Here is an 18,052-nt window from a genome sequence, read left to right as displayed (position 1 = left end):
ACTTTTCCAATGATAAAGAAGTGACTTGTTTTTCATGTCTGGAGATGATAAGCGAAAGATGATGAGCTACAGAGGGGGTTCTGTATGGGCTGTGTATGACTGTAATGACTGCTCAGACCCTTATCTCCCTATCAAGATTAAGTTTTCTTTCCTCTCTAAGCAAGTTTCTCAAACAGTGGAGGGTGAGATGGGCAACAGTCTTAGATGTTTATTTTGATTATGATTTTTACATAAGTGTTGTATAACCTGGTTCATGAACTAAATGAGAAACCGAGGATCTAGTTAACAAGTTTACATCTGTGGGGTTATCCTTCGATGACCATCATGTATGTACTGCAGGTGTGTATATATATATATTCATCCAGTACAAGCACGTGCTGCTTTTCAGTTACCAAAAGTAAGTGGGCAGAACTTGATTAATGAATTAATTCTGGAAATGTTACTTTTTGCCCAGTTTTGGACCACTTTTCAGGTGGCTGCTCTAATATGACCCTTTATAATAGAGATGATAATTCGAGAACCCAAACACTTAGGTTTAATTTGGATTTTGATTTTCCTTGCTGCCAAAACTCCTTATTACTAGCTAGCAAGTGCTCTAAGGTCTGTTATCAGTCAGATCAGGGGGAGAGGTTGTGTGGTCCTTTTTCTTCATCTAATGTGACCCATGGGCACTTTACATCTCTCTGAGAGTATTGTTTGGTTTTGATTATTAATATTCAGCTTTGAGCACTGCCTAGCACTTGCAGCCTAATGTAAATAAAATATCCCAGCTTGAAAAGCAGTGATAAATGGAAGCTTAAACATGTGGTCACCGAGCAGACTAATGAGCCAGTGAAGGGAGTTTGGTTCTTCTAAGTCAAGCTTTTCTTTTGCCTGTAAGGTTCACTTTTCAGTGTGAGGTGTTCTGATATGCTGACACCATTGTAATTGTACCATTATAAGTTATGTGTATAGATATATATAGAATGGGAGGGAATTACTTTGCACTGTTTGTGAAGTTCATCAAATTCACTTGTGGATCATTCCCAGCTTTATTTTGGTATTTCTGATGACATGCAGTCATTCTTAAAGTAGTGGTGTGGCTTTTATGCAAACTTGCTAGTATTTGAAAGAGCATCTGGAAATAATAACAAATTGAGAGCTCCTGATCATAATATACGTGAGGGAGAAAATTTGACTGGAACTGATGATTTTATTTTTCCCCAGCTCAATTTAGATTTGCTGTTTTATCTCTATTTTTTTCATGTATTTTAAATAAGACTTGAGGATTTAAGCATGCTCATTGTAATGGTCTTGCTGTCTAGAAATACCTGTTTTTTTTTTTTTTCCCTGTGTTTAGTGAAATTATTTTCTTTGGGCTTGATGTATCCCTTAATCTAAACAGTATTCTGTTGATTCAGTGTTTGAAAACCTGTTTGAAAGGAAAACCCACGAGGTGCTCAGTTGATGTTAAGGAATGGCTGTAGCTTTTACTTTGTGTTAAAGTGTTTGTGTTAGTTCTCCTAAGATGACATTTTAGTTGCTAGGTTCCTAATAGTTAAATTTCAATGAAAGCACAGATTTTAACAGCTCAAAAACCCCCATGTAACCAACCATGATCATATTTTCTTGCAGTAGTCTCAAACTTCAGTGTTTTTCTTGAGATACCTACGATGAATAACAGGTCTTCCTACTCTGGTTTCTTTAGTGGAGAGATTCAGGTGTCCTCTGGCTTCATACTTGCTTTTTGAGGGTAAGGATGTGCAAGTTTTTGAATATTCTCATAAAAGATAAAAGCACTGTGTCAGCTGAAATAGTAAAATTCAGTCTTCTTTTACTTTAGCACTGCAGTAAATAATAATTCAGTTGAAATATAATCTAATTTCACTGCTGACTGAGTTGCTGGAGTTTTTTGTTTGTTTGTTTTCTTGAGTTGTTCCTTGGTTCTGTGCCTGTGTTTTGGAACTGTTTATTGGTGTATGAATACAGGTCATTGAAATAGCGACCAAATACAATTACTACTTGCAATTACTTCTGATCACAGTGGGGGAAACCCAGATAGGTGCAGCCTGTAGAGATCTTCCTTTGCCTGGAGAGTCTGTAGCTGTTTCAGTTTTACATTATACTGGATTTGTAGTAGTAGTAAAATTGGTTGCTGATAGTCGATAACTGAATCCCAAATTCAGAGAAAGATCAAACTCTGATGCTTTTTCATCTAGGTTTTATTTTTGCTGATCTTAATGTAATGAAGAGATTAATGTAATGGAGACTGAAACAGCCATCGCCTTCTTGATTTTTCTCATAGACATTGCACCACAAATGCAGTATTTTCAGTCTGCAGATATCTGAAGTCTGATTTATGGTTGCATGAGCTCTGTAAGGCTTGTTTTTAAACAATACCCCAGGCCTTTTAAGCTTAGTTTTAAAACTGATAGTTTCCTGGTTTCATTTCTGCTGAAGTTGTTTTTAGGGATATTTTGCAATTCTTTGTCTTGCTGTCATTCTCATGGAAAAATGTAATCTTCTAAGTGGTGAATGTTAGCAAGTTCTATTGCATTCTGGAGAGTTTTGATTCCATTTAATGTTCAGGCTTCTCTATTAGCATCTTCATATGTTGTCTGTGTCAGCATGAATATTATGTGGGAGCGTGCAGGGCAACCTAGCTTGGTTAGGGGTCCATAGAGCTGCCTTGCAGGGCAATGATGTGCTTCCTTTTTCTGAAGGAAGGGTAGAAGGGGTATTTGGGCAACACATTGAGCACTGAACTTTTTCTTTGAAAACACTTTGTAACCATATCTAGCTGTACAAGTACTGTGGCCAAAGGATGGAGGGGATGGGGATATTCTAGCAGATTCCTACAGAATTATGGTGTGATTATAAATATAAGGAAGGAAGTGCACACACAAAAGCACTTCTTGAAGATGTCACTTTTTTCTAGGGAGAGATGAACAGCTTTTGAATTAAAATGATAGTTTATTAACAAATGTTAGAAGTAGGAAAGAGATGGTACTGCATAAGATAAAGTATGCCTAATGCAGCTTGCAGTGTAGAGCCTGTCTATTGCAGGGATTGTGTGGCCTGGGTTTAGTAACATCAGTGTTGATGTTGTTTACTCTGTAAAATAAGCTAGATGTTGATTGTCGGAGAAGGGAGCAGTGAAATAGTATCATCTGCACAGATCTGACATGAGGAATTTAGGAGGTAAAGGGCAGTGCACAGTATGTCAAGCAGCAGAGGCCTCAATTAAAACCTCTTTTTCCGCCCTGCTTCCAAGTGGTAGTCCTTGCAGACACAGATCAAATTTAGGCATAGCAAACAAGAATAATTTTAAACTAAAATTTCCTTCTGTGCATCATGTCTGAATTTGATCCCCATAGGCTGCTGATTGACTATAAAGTGGTTTTATGTGCATCTTCATTTAACAAAAAATAATGCTATAAGAATGCTTTTTAAATTTTAACTATAATACTAAGCCAATACTGACAATTATCAGGCCAGTTACGTTACTCATTGTCCATGTAAGAATTAGGAAAGGTTTTGGTTAGGTAGGAATTTGTATGGTACATGCAAGCGGTATTCAGCTCTTCATACTGCAGCTTCTTCTCCACCTTCTGTTTGAAGAATTATTGTCAGGGAATGTTAGAAGGGGAGGAAGGAGGAATCGTGGAGGAGAGAAGCAGCCTCCCTTTGCACAACCTTATGTCCAAGAATCACAAGAGCTGGAGGCTGGTAGGGAGGAGAAGGTTTCATCATACACATGCTAATCCGTCAACCCCGCATAGGAACAAAAGACTTGAAGTAATTTGGCTGTTTCTTGCCTTGCAGCAAAGGGAGGGATGGAGAAAGGCTTGGGACAGGGTGGAGGAATAGAGCACTGGCACGTTGCACCTTGCTGCAAAAGCACTGTATGCTGAGCAGGTGGCATTGTCTGTGCCCTGTTGCAGGGGACGCACTAGTTCAGGTCCTACTCCACAAGTCTTCTCTAGTTCTGTTGTCCTGCCTGTCTGCTGCCTCTCTACGCTCGTTATTCCTGTACACTGTCATACATACAGTTCCCTGCGGTCTGTACCCAGTACTCCTGTCTCACTTCAGGTAAATGGTGGTGGTTGTCATGTCTCTTTTAGCTGTACCTGTGCTTGCTCTCTCTTTCTGATTGTGTCCATTTCCTTGGAAGTGTCATTCTGTGTTTTTTCTTCACATTACTATTTTGAGAATAGTTGAGTAAAGAAGGAACAAATAGGTAGCAAGTGTTTGTTAAAATAAATCAACTTTGTTCTTAAACTAATTTTTATATATTTATTTTTCAGGGTTTTGGTACCTCTGCAGTGTTTCAGTTTCTTCTTTTTCCTTCTGTTCAGGAGCTTTTTTATCTCACTTCCTCAGAGACTCTCCTTGTATCCTCTTACTGTTTGTATATAATTATAGTACCTTGATTTTGAACATATTGTTCTGGAGCATGTTGTCATACTAAAAGTTGTTCAGCCCTTGTAGTTGGTTCATGAGTCTGTATACCTTTTCTGAGTGCTTTCTGCATGTGTCAATTACCTTTTGGATTACACTTCTTTTGAAATGGGCTAATTCCCTTTTGATCTGGATTACTTCAACCTGCGCTGCTCGTGTGAATGTTGCTTAGGTGGTTGAAATACCCATCTCCTGCCCCTGTGTGTCAAAGCATTGAGGCTCCATTGCTTGGCAGCAGGAGACTGCGAGCGGTCCTCGCCTGTGTGCAGCTCAGAGAGGAGCACGTGTGGGCAATCCAAAAGCGGTGAATCATCTGCTCTCAGCTTGCACCATCCGGTGCAATCCTCTGGTCCATTTATTTAATACATACAGATTTTGCAAGGCGCAGGTATCTAGAGGCCAGCAGGTGTGGTGAGGCTCTGTGTTATGCCTCAGCTGGTGTAAAGGTTGCATTTTTCTTAGTCATTTGTCTTACAATTCGCAAACAGATCAGGTGATTCTTTGCTGAGTTACTTAGACATTTTTAAATGAAATCTGGTTTTGTCTGAAAAGAAGGGCAATAAGGTACAAGAATGTTGTTTGTTATAATCAGACATACAGCACAAAAGTCTGTAATACTTATTTTGCTAGGATAGTGGTATGAACTTCCATGTAGCTCTAAGCTCATTTTAGATTTCCATTATCTAATTGATTAGAGAGGGGTGAGGTAGAAGGGTTATTACTACATCATATTTGTACAGTGGCATTTAACTGTGTGTCTAATTTTTTTTTTTTTATGTCTTTTATTTCAGTAACATTGCTGCTATTTTCTACTTTTACAATGCACAAACCTTTCAGGCGTGCTAAAGAGTATATCATGCAGTTGATTTTTGGCAGACAGAAATCATGTTTTTCACTATTTCTAGTAAAAATGTCATTTCAGACCTTTTGTTTTTTAGGGGGGGAAAAAGATGTTTCATCTGAACAGATTTTGAAGAATCTGCTTGGAAGGGATCATAGTGGTTTTCTTTTTTTTTTTTTTTTTTGAAAGAAAACATCTTGTTCCTGTGAAGATGCCCAATTTATCATGCATTTTCTAGCATTGTTAGTGTATGTGAAATGATCTTTTAATCAGGCTCCTAGTTATGAGCAGAACAGTGTTCAGTGCCATTTGAAGGCTTTTGGGTGTCAGGCTGGGGCTTAAGCTGTTGCGTGGGTAAGCCTCCTCAGCTGTAGGAGTGAGCATGAGGAGCATTCATGGGCAGGTCTGGCCTTCACATGGTCCTTCATAGGAAGGTGAACAGAGCTTGCTTTCTCTTCCCTTTTTGTTTCAGTTTTATCTTTTATCCTGGGAAAGAAATCTCCGAGATTGTCTCTGGAATCTGTAAGAATGTGGGTGAACTTGCAAGAAATGTAAATGTTGGCATTCTTGGGTTTTGGTTCTTTTTTTGTAATGCTAATGCATTGAATGTTGATAGGAGTTGGGGGAAACCATGTAAAAACTAAATAAAATGGCTCTAAAAAGTTACAGAAATTAAGTTTGCAATCTAAAGCAGTCAAAATTACAGGTGTGAATGAGATGGCTTCTAGTGCTTTAGATGATTGTGCTTGTCAGGATGTGTTTAATACCTCTCCAATTACTATGTACTTTTGCCTTCTTGCAGACCCTTCTCCATACAGTGTGTAGGAGCAGGAGTGGTGCTTGTTGACTGATTGCCATCTCAGTATTTTTATATCTCTGGTATAATCTCTTACGTGGATTTTAAAGCCAGCTGCCTTGTACTTGCCAGCCTCCCATCTCCATTTGTGTTCCATCTCCTACTGTGTCTCCCTTTCCCATATTTCTCAGCTTGCCCATATTCCAGACAGGAGCTTTTCTCCTCTGTGTGGCTTCAAGGAAGGTGGGGAGGATGGTAGGAGGGTGTTTCAGTCGGATAGGAAAGGCCTGTTCAACCGCTGTGTTTGACTTGCTCTGTGGGAATGCCTTATATCAAAAGAAGTTGGCGAGTAGGAGTCGAGGAGGTGAAACAGGCTCAGGGTTGATGAAATACTCGGCTCTTTGTTGCCAGAGGAATTCCTCACAGTTTTCTTATTAGAGATGTTGGAGTGGCCAGGAATGACTATGTGGTGAAATTCACTATGGCACCAGATGTTGTCTTAGTAGATTTCAAGTCCCTAATCTAAAACAAAAATGCCATAGTTCTTATGGAATCGGTGTTAAGATTAATTTTGACATGAAGGTACAAGCAATGTGCTTTTATGGCTGTCAGTCTTATGAACAGCTAAACCATGTAAATCACCTTACTTTTTCACTCCATTCTCGTATCCTCTGAAGGCCCCTCTTCCCAACCCCAGAACATCCCAAAAAACCCCAAGGGCTGGCAGGCAGTTGCTGGTAAACATCAACTTTGAGGAGTGAAGGCTAAAAAAGAGTATTGGCTGTGTGTAGTTGGATACAGAGCTACCCCACCCACCTATAGTACGCATCTCTCTGCTTAAATAAGGTTTCACTGCTTTATGTCATTGTGTTTAATTCTGTTTTGCTCACTGAGGAGAACATCTGATGACTGAAAAAGGCTTGGAAGCAATTTTATTCTTCATCACCTTATCAGGGTAAAATGAGCCTACATTTCTGTGGTGCCATTAGTTTACAGAGCTCCCCAAGGTATTTCTAAGTTGTTTTGGCTTCTCCAGCTGTGGTTGAGCATTGTTTCAAGCAGCGGTGCAGGGCGGTGGTCTGCCCATTGGAACGTGGAAGTTGTTCCACCATGTGTGGCAAAGGAGGGTAAGGACAGGGGGAGAATAATGCAAAATCCTGTTGAAATGGTAGGGAATATCTGGATAAGCAGAATGCAGTTGAAATTAGAAACAGCGGTTAATAATGAGAATCTAGCTGGAATGGACACACATACTACAGGAAAAATACCATTCTCTTAGGCAGTTTTGTAGTTCTTGCATCTGAATAAGAATACTCGGAGGGTGGAAGTGGTGTTTAGGCACATGTTTGTTGAAGTATTTTTAACTTGCATCCAGTTATCTGAAACATAGCAGTTTCTTTGTACTCTTGTTCTATCGATGTACTAACTTGGCCTGAATCAGTTTGGTTTAGCCAGGTTACATGCATTTATCTGAAAGGGTCAGATTAGAAAACCAAACCAAACCAAACAAATCACTGGAAAAACATTGGTTAAGCAGTAATGGGGGAAGAGCATAAAATCATAGAATGGTTTGGGTTGGAAAGGACCATAAGATAATCAAGTTTCAACTGTGCTGCCACAAGTAGGGACACCTTTCAGTAGATCAGGTTGCTCAAAGCCCCATCCAGCCTGGCCTTGAACACTGCCAGGGATGGAGCATTTACCACTTCCAGTGTGTCACCACCCTCACAGTAAAGAACTTCTACCTTATATCTAACCTGAACTTCCCCTGTTTAAGTTTGAACCCGTTACCCCTTGTCCTGTCACTCCAGTCCCTAATGAAGAGTCCCTCCCCAGCATCCTTGTAGGCCCCCTTCAGATACTGGAAGGCTGCTCTGAGGTCTCCCCGCAGCCTTCTCTTCTCCAGGCTGAGCAGCCCCAACTTTCTCAGCCTGTCTCCATACGGGAGGTGCTCCAGTCCCCTGATCATCCTCGTGGCCCTCCTCTGGACTTGTTCCAACAGTTCCATGTCCTTTTTATGTTGAGGACACCAGAACTGCACACAATACTCCAAGTGAGGTCTCACGAGAGCAGAGTAGAGGGGCAGGATCACCTCCTTCGACCTGCTGGTCACGCTCCTTTTGATGCAGCCCAGGACATGGTTGGTTTCCGGGCTGCACGCACGCACTGCTGGCTCATGTTCATTTTCTCATCGACCAACACCCAGAATGCTGATCTGTTCAAAGGGGTATTTATTTTCTGGGAGCAGGTCAGATGCAAAATACGTTAATGAGTTCTAGAAGTGAGGAGATTTATAATTGGAAACTTGTGGATAGATATGTATGTTCTTGGACTTTACTAGATGCTTGTATATCTTCCAAGCTTATGTATTTTAGGTGAAAAATAAATGTTACTGCATATATCCTTTTCTATACTTTAGTTATATTTAAACTAGGTGTTCAATAAAACAAATATATCCAGGCTTTTTTCATCTTAGCTTCAGATCAAGAACTGCAAATTATCTTAGCTAGACAAAAAATGGAACAGCAGCCAGATACTGTGCAGTGCCAAGCTGCCATATGTAGTTATTGTGGCTTTGTCTGCTAGAACATAGAAGGTAGAGTCATGAGTCCTTTTCATGTTCAGGATTGTGTTAAAAGCACATTTTAAGTTGATTTTTAGATAGGCTTTTTTCCTAACATAGAAACCCTCTGCAAAGGGATCTTGTGACTTACGCAGGCACTAATTATGATCAGAAAATGGAAGGGCCTGAGAGTCATCCAGCGCTGAACTTTGTGAAACGGTCATAATTATTACATAAAAGCATGCTGAAGATGAGCAAGCTTATTGCACGAAATTCAGAGACAAAGAAACAAAGGGAGATGCTGCACTAAACCGTGTTTTTACTATTTTGCCAGATAACTCTGTGCTGCTGGTAGGAGGCAGGGTAGGATGCTACCCTAGGTAGCAATAGAGCAACGTTTTATTTAGCCGAGATGGGATTTGACATGTTGTTTGTCCCAGTTTCTGTAGGATCTACATAAGTTCTTGGTAATATAGCTAATCAGTAGGTAATATATTACTGTATTGATGTTTTGTGCTTTTGCTTTCTCTCCTGCCCATCATGTTTTGTCTCCTGTTTGGTTTGGTTTGTTTTGATATGTTGTTTTTATTGCTCAGAAGAAATGATGAATAAAAGAACAATATTTGATGCTGAAGTTTGCATTGTCACCTTTGGGGACCAAAGCTGTTTTCTGTCACATGTGTAACAAAGCTCTGTGTCTCAGGCTGCTTCCTTTGTTTATGAGAACTCTTGAGGGATCTGAATTGTAGCACCGGGGTAGTAACAGTGCTAATAGTGAGGGGTTTTTTAATAGTGGAATGTAACTTTTTGTTACAGCAGGGTCATCTTTATTCAGAGGAGGGTCTTGGGTAGATTTGGAGCACTTGCTTTTGTGAAACGAAGGTTGTATCCCACTATAGATGCAGAATTTGGGTAGTCCAAAAAAACCTGTTTTTTCCTAGAATAATATGTATATTTACAACAGCCTTTTTAAGGCATATCTAGTTATTAGGACCTGTACTAAGACTGAGGAATGTGTTCCATCAAGCAAATTAGGATTTTTAAATTTCATGTATTATGCAGCATTATAGAGCCTGCTGATATGGTGAGTTACCATGGCAACAGAGACATGTAGCTCAAAAGGTACATGCTGGGGGGGCCACACATGCAGAAAGTACCTTTTTACATATTAAAATAAGCTGCCACATGGAGTTAAGAGAATGCTTTGTACTTGTTCTTAGAGTCTGTTTCTACGAAAACATGAAATGGTATTTTATAACTTTGCCAAAAACTAGTGGGGTTTTTTTCCCATAAAGGAGAGAAACCAAATGCTTTATAAAAGTAATATTGGAGTACACAGAACGAATCACACTATGTATATTTTTGTACTTGCTGGATGAGTTCAAAAGGTGGGGCACAAAAGATTACTTCTGTCCCCTAGGAACTTAAGGCTTAGGTGACTTTCTGTCTGCTAGCGTGAAACCTTTTTGTTGTGATGGATCTGGACTTTGATATGTGACCTGGCATTTAGTGCGGTGAAACACTTCCAGAGAGCAACAAATCTGATGACCAGTGAATGAAAAGATGGATTTGAAAGCTTCGAAACCAAAAGTAATGTCCCATTTGCTATGGAAGGGCATGGTTGTGTCGGAAGCCAGGATGGGATGTCCTGGGAGATGTGCCTGGTTCTGCAAGCACAAAGTGATCAACCTCTGAACACCTCTTGGAACTGATTTGCTTATTTATAGTAACTTCGTCTTTAATTGCAGGTAGGTTTGTAATTAGGTGCCTACAGTTACAGATGTGCCTGCAGATTTAAGAAACCACAAGTAAAGTATAAACAAGCCTTCAGAAGTGGTCTAGTTGTTACCCCCTTGGTCTGATCTTTGTTCAGTCATTCCTTCGACCTCCAGGTTTTGCTTGGATGTGAGACTGGATGTGAGACATCTTCTGCAGCTATGGAAGCAGTAAGGAGGCAGAGAATGGTCTTTGTTGCAGTCATTTGGCAGATGAAGATATCCTAAAGGGCTTAGTGAGCTATCAGGATCCTGGCCTCCTCACTTACCCAGCTCCACAAGCTTGGGCTGTGTGTGCAGGGAGGCAACAAGCAGTTACCTTGATGTGAGAAGGGATTGGGGGGAAAGTGGGGTCATATCCAGATACACTGGAATCAAGCTGCACTGGTAGTCTTTAAATTACCATCTACTGGCCATTCATTTACAAGACCAAGATGAGTTTAATGGTCAGCCTTCTCTGTTGAACTAACCAGCCATCACCATAGCTGGCACTAAGAACCATTACGGCTGCTGCCGTTGACCACCTTGTACTCTAAAATCAAGGGGTTTTCTTACCAAAGAAGAGAAAGTCTCTAGCTGGCGTATTTCAGGAGCACTACTTCTGTCGAGATAGATTAGGTGATGTGTTTGATCTGTGGTGGAGCGATGGCTGGCTGTTCCGTGATGTCTCCGTACCTCTCAATGAGGTTTTGTGTTCAGAGGAGACGTGCAACTGCGTTGTGACTGATTCAGCAGTTTGCTCCCAGCTGGTCTGTGGTGGCTTCAGCGGCAGAAGCTGAAATGCACTTACGCAGATGAAAACCCTGTAGCTCAGATGTTTGAAGCTAGCAAATTGTAGGAGAGAATGTGCTTTGTTTGCAAGTGACTCGTTGGCTTAAGCTATTTGGGTTTTGAAATGAAAGTGGTGACCATCTTTTTTTGCATATGTGGCATTGAGAATGGAAAGTCGTCGTAGCTATTTGGGCTGAACTTTGAATTTCGTCCATTGCTTATTGATGTGTTCATGTTTGTGGTGCAGTAGAATATGAAATGTTTTTCATATATGCCATGCTATTCCAAGCAAAAGGTAAATACTCCTAGGAAGGTAGATAGTTTCTGTTTGTTGTTTGTTCATCGCTGCAATTACTAGATGATTTGAACTCTGTCTTGTTAAAAGTAACTTAGGTCTGACTAACTAGACTTTCCTAGATCAGAAGTGCAATCTCAAGACTTTTTGATTATGTAGTGGAATCATTGTCTGCTTACTTCAGAGTGCCAAGTGATTCCTTACTTCTTTGACATGTTTAATATTCGGAATGATCCTCTTTTGTTACTTGGGTTGAAAAACCCTAGCCATGATGTGCACCCTTTGGGTTAAGCTTAGCGCAGACACAGAACAAAGAGAAAAATAGTTTCTATTCCATGATTTAAAATTATACACGTAATACAGAATTTTCCGTTGAAATGCAGGCCTGTAGGCTTCCTGCTACATTACAGAAGAAGTTGTATTTAATTTCAGTGTAATGTATATAGGCCTTAGTGAAAATGATGTCTTCAATATCACATGCTCTGAATATTAGAAATGTTTATGATTTAAATTGCCTGTTTTGCCTACTGAAACAACAGGAACCAGTAGATGTTCAAGTGTAGCTGTAAAGTGACCATTTTGTAAGATAATGTTCCATGATGATTTTCCTTTAGCAGAAGAAACTGCTGTTGGTTAGTCTCATCACTTGAGAGGGAAATACTGCATAGAACCACAGAACGGTTTGGGTTGGAAGGGACCTTAAAACTCACCCAGTTCCAACCCCTGCCACGGGCAGGGACCCCTTCCACTAGAGCAGGTTGCTCCAAGCCCCGTCCAACCTGGCCTTGAACACTGCCAGGGATGGGGCAGCCACAGCTTCTCTGGGCACCCTGTGCCAGGGCCTCAGCACCCTCACAGGGAAGAATTTCTTCCTAATGTCTAATCTAAATTTCTCCTCTTTCAGTTTAGGGCCATTCCCTCTTGTCCTGTCTCTACAACCTCCTGTATAAAGTCCCTCTCCAGCATTTTTGTAGACCCCCTTTAAGTATTGGAAGACCATTACAAGGTCTCCCATAAGTCTTTCCTTCTCCAGGCTGAACACCTCCAAACCTCTCAGTCTGCCTCCATAGGAGAGATCATCTTTTTGGCCTCCTCTGCACTCACTCCGACATGTCCATATCCTTCCTATGTGGGGGGGCCCCAGAACTGAACACAGTACTCCGAACACAGTACTCCGAACACAGTACTCCGAACACAGTACTCCAAGTGGGGTGTAATGAGAGCAGAGTAGAGGGGCAGGATCACCTCCCTTGACCTGCTGGTGATGCTCCTTTTGATGCAGCCCAGGATACGGTTGGCTTTCTGGTCTGTGACCGCAGACTGCCATTTCATATTGAGCTTTTCATCAGCCAACACCCCCAAGTTGTCTTCCTCAGGGCTGCTGTCAATCCAGCCTCCACCCAGTGTGTAGTTGTGCTCAGGATTGCTGCAACCCATGTGTGGGGCCTTGCGCTTGCTCTTGTTGAACTTTATGGCATTCACTCAGGCCCACCTCTCAAGATGGCATTCCTTCCCTCCAGTGTGTCAGCCGCACCACACAGCTTGGTTTTGTCAGCAAACTTGCTGAGGGTGCACTCAATCTCACTGTCCATGTCGCTGACAAGGATTTTGAACAGTTTCAGCAGTGGGGGGATATTTTATGTCAATTAAATTATTTTTATTTCAAGCCATCTCTGTGAACATACAGGAAACTTTCATGTTCTTGCAACTCACAAGATGTGTTACACATCCTCTAAGAGCTGAGGGACTGCTAAGGGTAACTCATGCAGGGACAGACTTTCCTGGAGGCTTGCCACCATCCTTGGGCAGGAGCAGCAAGACTTGCAATGGGTCTTTGGTGCTGCCAGCTTCGTGAGCTTTGGCCATTCCTGCTGGTTGGCTTCCTCTGGCATGTGGGGTTTGGGCACCCCAGCACTAGGGCAGAAAATGCCTCTTGGCATTTCATTACAGAGCTGCATACAACCCGTTCAACAATTTGTTCATATAAAATCAGCATTAAAAGATGTAATTGGGTCGAAGTCTTTATTAAGCTGTGAAGTAATAGTGGCAGTGGATTATTTGGAGGGGAATGGGGTAGTAAAATTACTCTGCAGTAGTGAGTAGGAGATAGTTAAGACTTTTACAGCCTTCTTTGAATAGCAGCTGGGTGAAATCCTTTATCTCAAGCCTTGTTATATTAGGTAATGACCAGGAAGCATCACTATGTGTATTACCAGGTGATTAGTTTAGTATTATTCCTAGAATCATGATTGTGTCTTCATTACCATGGTTTTTTTAATAATGTATTTATTGCATAAATGTTTTGGGTTGTGTTGCTCAGAGTAACTGAAATCTCTTTTTGATTACTCGTACATATTTAGAAAAGATAATTAGTAAAATAGCCAAGATCAATGTGTTTTTCTTTTAGAGGCACCTAAGGAGGGTGATGCAGGTTAGGCTGAAGTTGTTTGTGTTTCTGGAGTTTGGACAGTTACAGATATCAGGAGGAGTGAATCAGAACTGTGATGCTGGTTATTTATAGCTACTTACAAATGTTTGACTTACCAAAAAAAATATTTGGAACATGGAAGAGGTAATTTTCTTTAACTTCTCTAAGAGTTTTATTTTCCTTCATATACTGTGCTGAGCAAGAGTCTTAAGTTTTCCAGGTTCTCCAAGACCTAATAGTTAACTGTTTTAATGTCAATTACTATTGTCAGGAAGTCAGTTTGAACAGCATTGGAAAATGGAAGTAGTTGGCAGAACTGGCTAATTTAGCTGAATTTCCTTTTGCTAAAAATATCTCTAAAAGAAGCTCTCCTTTTGGGACACAATGAATGCTTGTTCGACTGTAGTTGAGAGCTAATGGTGGCTGTTGTCCCTTAACCAAAAGGGTTTAAAAAATATGAATAACCTTTTGAAACATATTTAGCTTCCTCTGTAGTATATGTGATTTTGCTCATGTCTGCTCAAAGTTTACATATGTGTTTAACTTGATGTATGTGAGTAACCCCATCAGCTCAAATGATCTGCAATAGACAGAAAAGTTCTGTAGAGCTGCTTACATGAAGTTGAGCATTTAAATTGTATACATGTTGTTAAGATTATGGAGTTCTGAGCATAGTTGCCCTGTTGAGTTTTGTCTCAAAACTTGGTCATTAATGTATGAAATGGAAAGATTTTAGTCCTGTGTACTGAAAGCATGCAACAGTATAGATGTATTCTCATTTATATGTATTCTCATCATGCAAATATACTAATTTTAGATGGGTTGCAATGGCAAATTGGGTTATAAAAACTTATAAAATTGGGTTATAAAACTTATAAAATGTTAGAAATAGGATGAGTTTCGTATAGTTGTTTAAGTCCTGTGCTGTCTCTGTGTTATGATACAAGAACACCATACTGTACTTGCAGGACAGTCCAGAACAGTTGTTTCACAGATTTGGCCATTCTGGAGGTAAGTCAGCACTACTTAGTGAGGGAGACTTCTTGCCTGGACTTCTTCCACTTGTGGAAGTTGGTGATGGCTGGCAACTATGGCCTTGTAGGAAGATAAAAGATTGTCTCATGAATTACCCTTCTGTCCTGGATCTTCTTCTTGCTGGGACCTTTTCCTCCTGAAATAAAACAGAGAGTGGAAGAAGGGTTGCAGGGATGCTGAGAGTAATTTGCGTTGAGATGCAGATGTTGCTCATGGCAGAGGAGTTTACTGGTTCATGGAGTAACTGGGTGAAACCTGGCAGGTACCTGCTGGATTCTTCTGCTGTTGAGAATCTCAGCCCTGTTGAGCCGGCTGGGGAAAAGGGAGATGCTGGTGTCTTAGAGGTGTCTTGGACTCTGGAAAGGTGAGGCATTTTCTTTGATGTGATTCCCCTGCATTAGCTGTTGTGTTTCATCTGATAAAGGTCTCATCATAAGCTTTCTCTTCTTATAAGTGCAAGTTGTAGTTATTCTAGGTATTAGAGAATTTCCATGGAAAGAAAAAGGCTAAACCTTCTCAAGCTATTTTAAATACATTTTGCAGTCTTGAACAGTAATCAAAATCCTCAGTAAAGACATAAAAATGACATAGGTGCAGTGCGTTTAACTGTTAGCCTTCTGTCAGTGAACAGGGAGTGTATTTTGAAGGCCTGCTACACTGTGAGCTTGGCTCCAGTTTCAGTGTGTTAGGAAACCACGGCTGCCTGTTGCTTGCCTGCAAGTTGGCTGCCTCATAACATCTTTAACTGTGAGGCCATGCTGAAGTCTCTGGTCATGACCCTTTGTATTGCCCTCAATTTTCTTTATGTACGTCAGGTGATGTTTCTAATGACTTTTCAATTTTTATTCTTTTGTATAGGCAAAACATTTTTTGTTCCTTACTCAAAAATGAAATGTTAAACTGTATATTGAAACAGGGAGACACCCCCTGCTTTTTTTTAGGTACAATTAAAGTAATTGCTAACGAAGACAGTGAAGTGCAGGCAGGTTATTTGGAGCATGTGCAATACCGAGCTGCTTTCAACAGTACTAATCTCCAGCCGTCTTGTCTTTCTGAGGCTCTTTCAAAACCTCCTTCAGCTGCTGTGCACATCAGAAATGAAACAAATCTCTTGGTGGGTCCTAAATTTGATTATGCTGAAAGCTCATGAGAGCAGCAGCCCTTCGAGTATTTTGCACTTGAGGGGCTTGATGTGGAGCAGTAGCTGTCTGGCACTGCTACATGACTGAGTTCTCTTATGTTACCAGGATGTAGAAGCTGTGTTCTGGATTCTTTGTGTTACCTTTCACTCTGAAAACAAGTTGTCAGGCGTTTCAGGCTCCCACCCTTTAGTCAGCTGCATTTTTGCACTTCGAGTCACTACGTTTTCTATTGCTGAAGTTTTTACGAGCATGTAGATTACACAGTGCTGAGAATGAGGTTTCAAATATAATGTGGCGAGGTTAGTAATCTTGAGGATAGATCAGGTTAATGGATGGTGTAAAAGCTGGGAGGGAATCTTAAGGATGCACCAAGGACCTGGCTTGTGCTGCTTTAGAGAACTCAGTGTTGGAAGAAACATCCAAGTTAAGAGCCGTTGTTGCTTGCTGCTGCTAGCAAACAACCATGGTCCTTTACAACAGAGTTGTCCAGCACACAGTAACTGGAGGCAGCATGGGTTTTGATATAATGGGGTTTGGAGCACATGCTTTGTGACACTGCAGCAGTAATGAATCGAGACGAAGGACTGGAAGCCACCTCCTGGCCGAGGTTTTCTTTTGAGCTTTGTTACTAAACAGCTTGATTTGCAGCCGAGGTAAAGTTGGCTTGCCCTTCTTACCGTCCTTAAATAGACTTTCTTCACTTGTTTTTTTCAATCTGAACAAATATCGAGCAAAGTCTGCTCTTCTGTGTTCTCTGGGCACATGTTTATACTCGAAGGCAAATGTACATAGCATAACTCTGCAGTTAATTGAGCTTTGCTGAAGAAATGGTTGTATCTCTGGTACTTGCTGATGGTTTAAGTATGCAAATTATTATTTAATTGATTTTGATTATGAACTTTATGAACTTGTGCAGAAGCTGGAATGCTGGGACAGTGACACAGCTCTTTTGGAGGTGTTAAGGGTATTTTAACGTAGCTCAGGTGGCTGGGGAAAGAAGGTATTATTGTGAGATACAAGCTTTCTTCATTGATGAATGAAAGGTGGTTCTAGGCTGGACTAACATGGAGATATGAAATTATTGTTGCCATTGACTGACCGTTTATTTCTTTCCACAAAGATACATTCAAAAACCTCTCCAGAGTATTCAGAGTCGTGAAGTTCTTGAGCACGTTGTGTTTTGAATTGCAACATGAAGCAAAGCTGCTTTCTATGATACATGATGATTTTGTAAAAATGTAAATGGCGCTCTATAGGTTTCAGACATCTGTTCACTCATTAGGCTGCATTATCGTCATTGAGGGGGGAAGAATTCAAGATACTGTCTAAAGATATGTTATATCCTACTCTCGTGAGAAATTCCTTCATAATTTTGCTTTTCTTGAAGCATAATATGTTATTTCTTCTGAGGTTTCAGTTGACTTTTTGATAGGTTTATTTTAAAAACTCTCGTGTTTGCATCTTCAAAGCAGTGAAGCTGGTGGCAACGTTCTGCTCCACGTTAAAAGTAGAGCTGTGTGGTTCAGAGCCGGTCAGGAGGGAGATCTGGAGGCGAAGTGTTCGTGTTACAGGCGCATATTAGATTTCACTGTAGATCGAAGTGAGACTCTTCGGTGCTGAAAGAATAAGCCTGTACAGGTTTGTTTGAAGAGGCAGGCACTTAAAATTACAGCAGATCTTTATTAACTGATTTGGCATGGAGGGGAGAGAGATTATTTCTGTTGAGAACCAGAGTGCTATGCTGAGAGCTAGCTAAGACGTAAGGTGGTGACTCAAATATAGTACTGAAAGCAGTGTTATGTTAAAGAACTGTAACTTTTTTTGCTAATGTGTAGTAGTTTGTGTAGCTCTTCTACCACAGTGGGTTCTCTGAGCTATGTGTGTAGTATTTTTGCTTTAGCACTGGGTTTTTCATTGACAGTTGAAGAAAAGGACAAATCATTAACCTGGGTTTTTGAGCACAGGC

General features: G+C 40.7%; 1 protein-coding gene across 2 annotated transcripts in view; it reads left to right on the top strand.

The window, feature by feature from the left end:
* Positions 1–18,052, top strand: part of SHOC2 (SHOC2 leucine rich repeat scaffold protein) — a 66,974-nt gene that overhangs the window by 10,344 nt on the left and 38,578 nt on the right. The gene's annotated exons all lie outside the window — the stretch shown is intronic.

This window comes from Psittacula echo, assembly GCF_963264785.1.
Source record: "Psittacula echo genome assembly, chromosome: 6".
Taxonomy (NCBI): Eukaryota; Metazoa; Chordata; class Aves; order Psittaciformes; family Psittacidae; genus Psittacula; species Psittacula echo.
The sequence above is the reverse complement of the archived record's forward strand: the minus strand, read 5'-3'. Positions and strand labels throughout refer to the sequence as shown.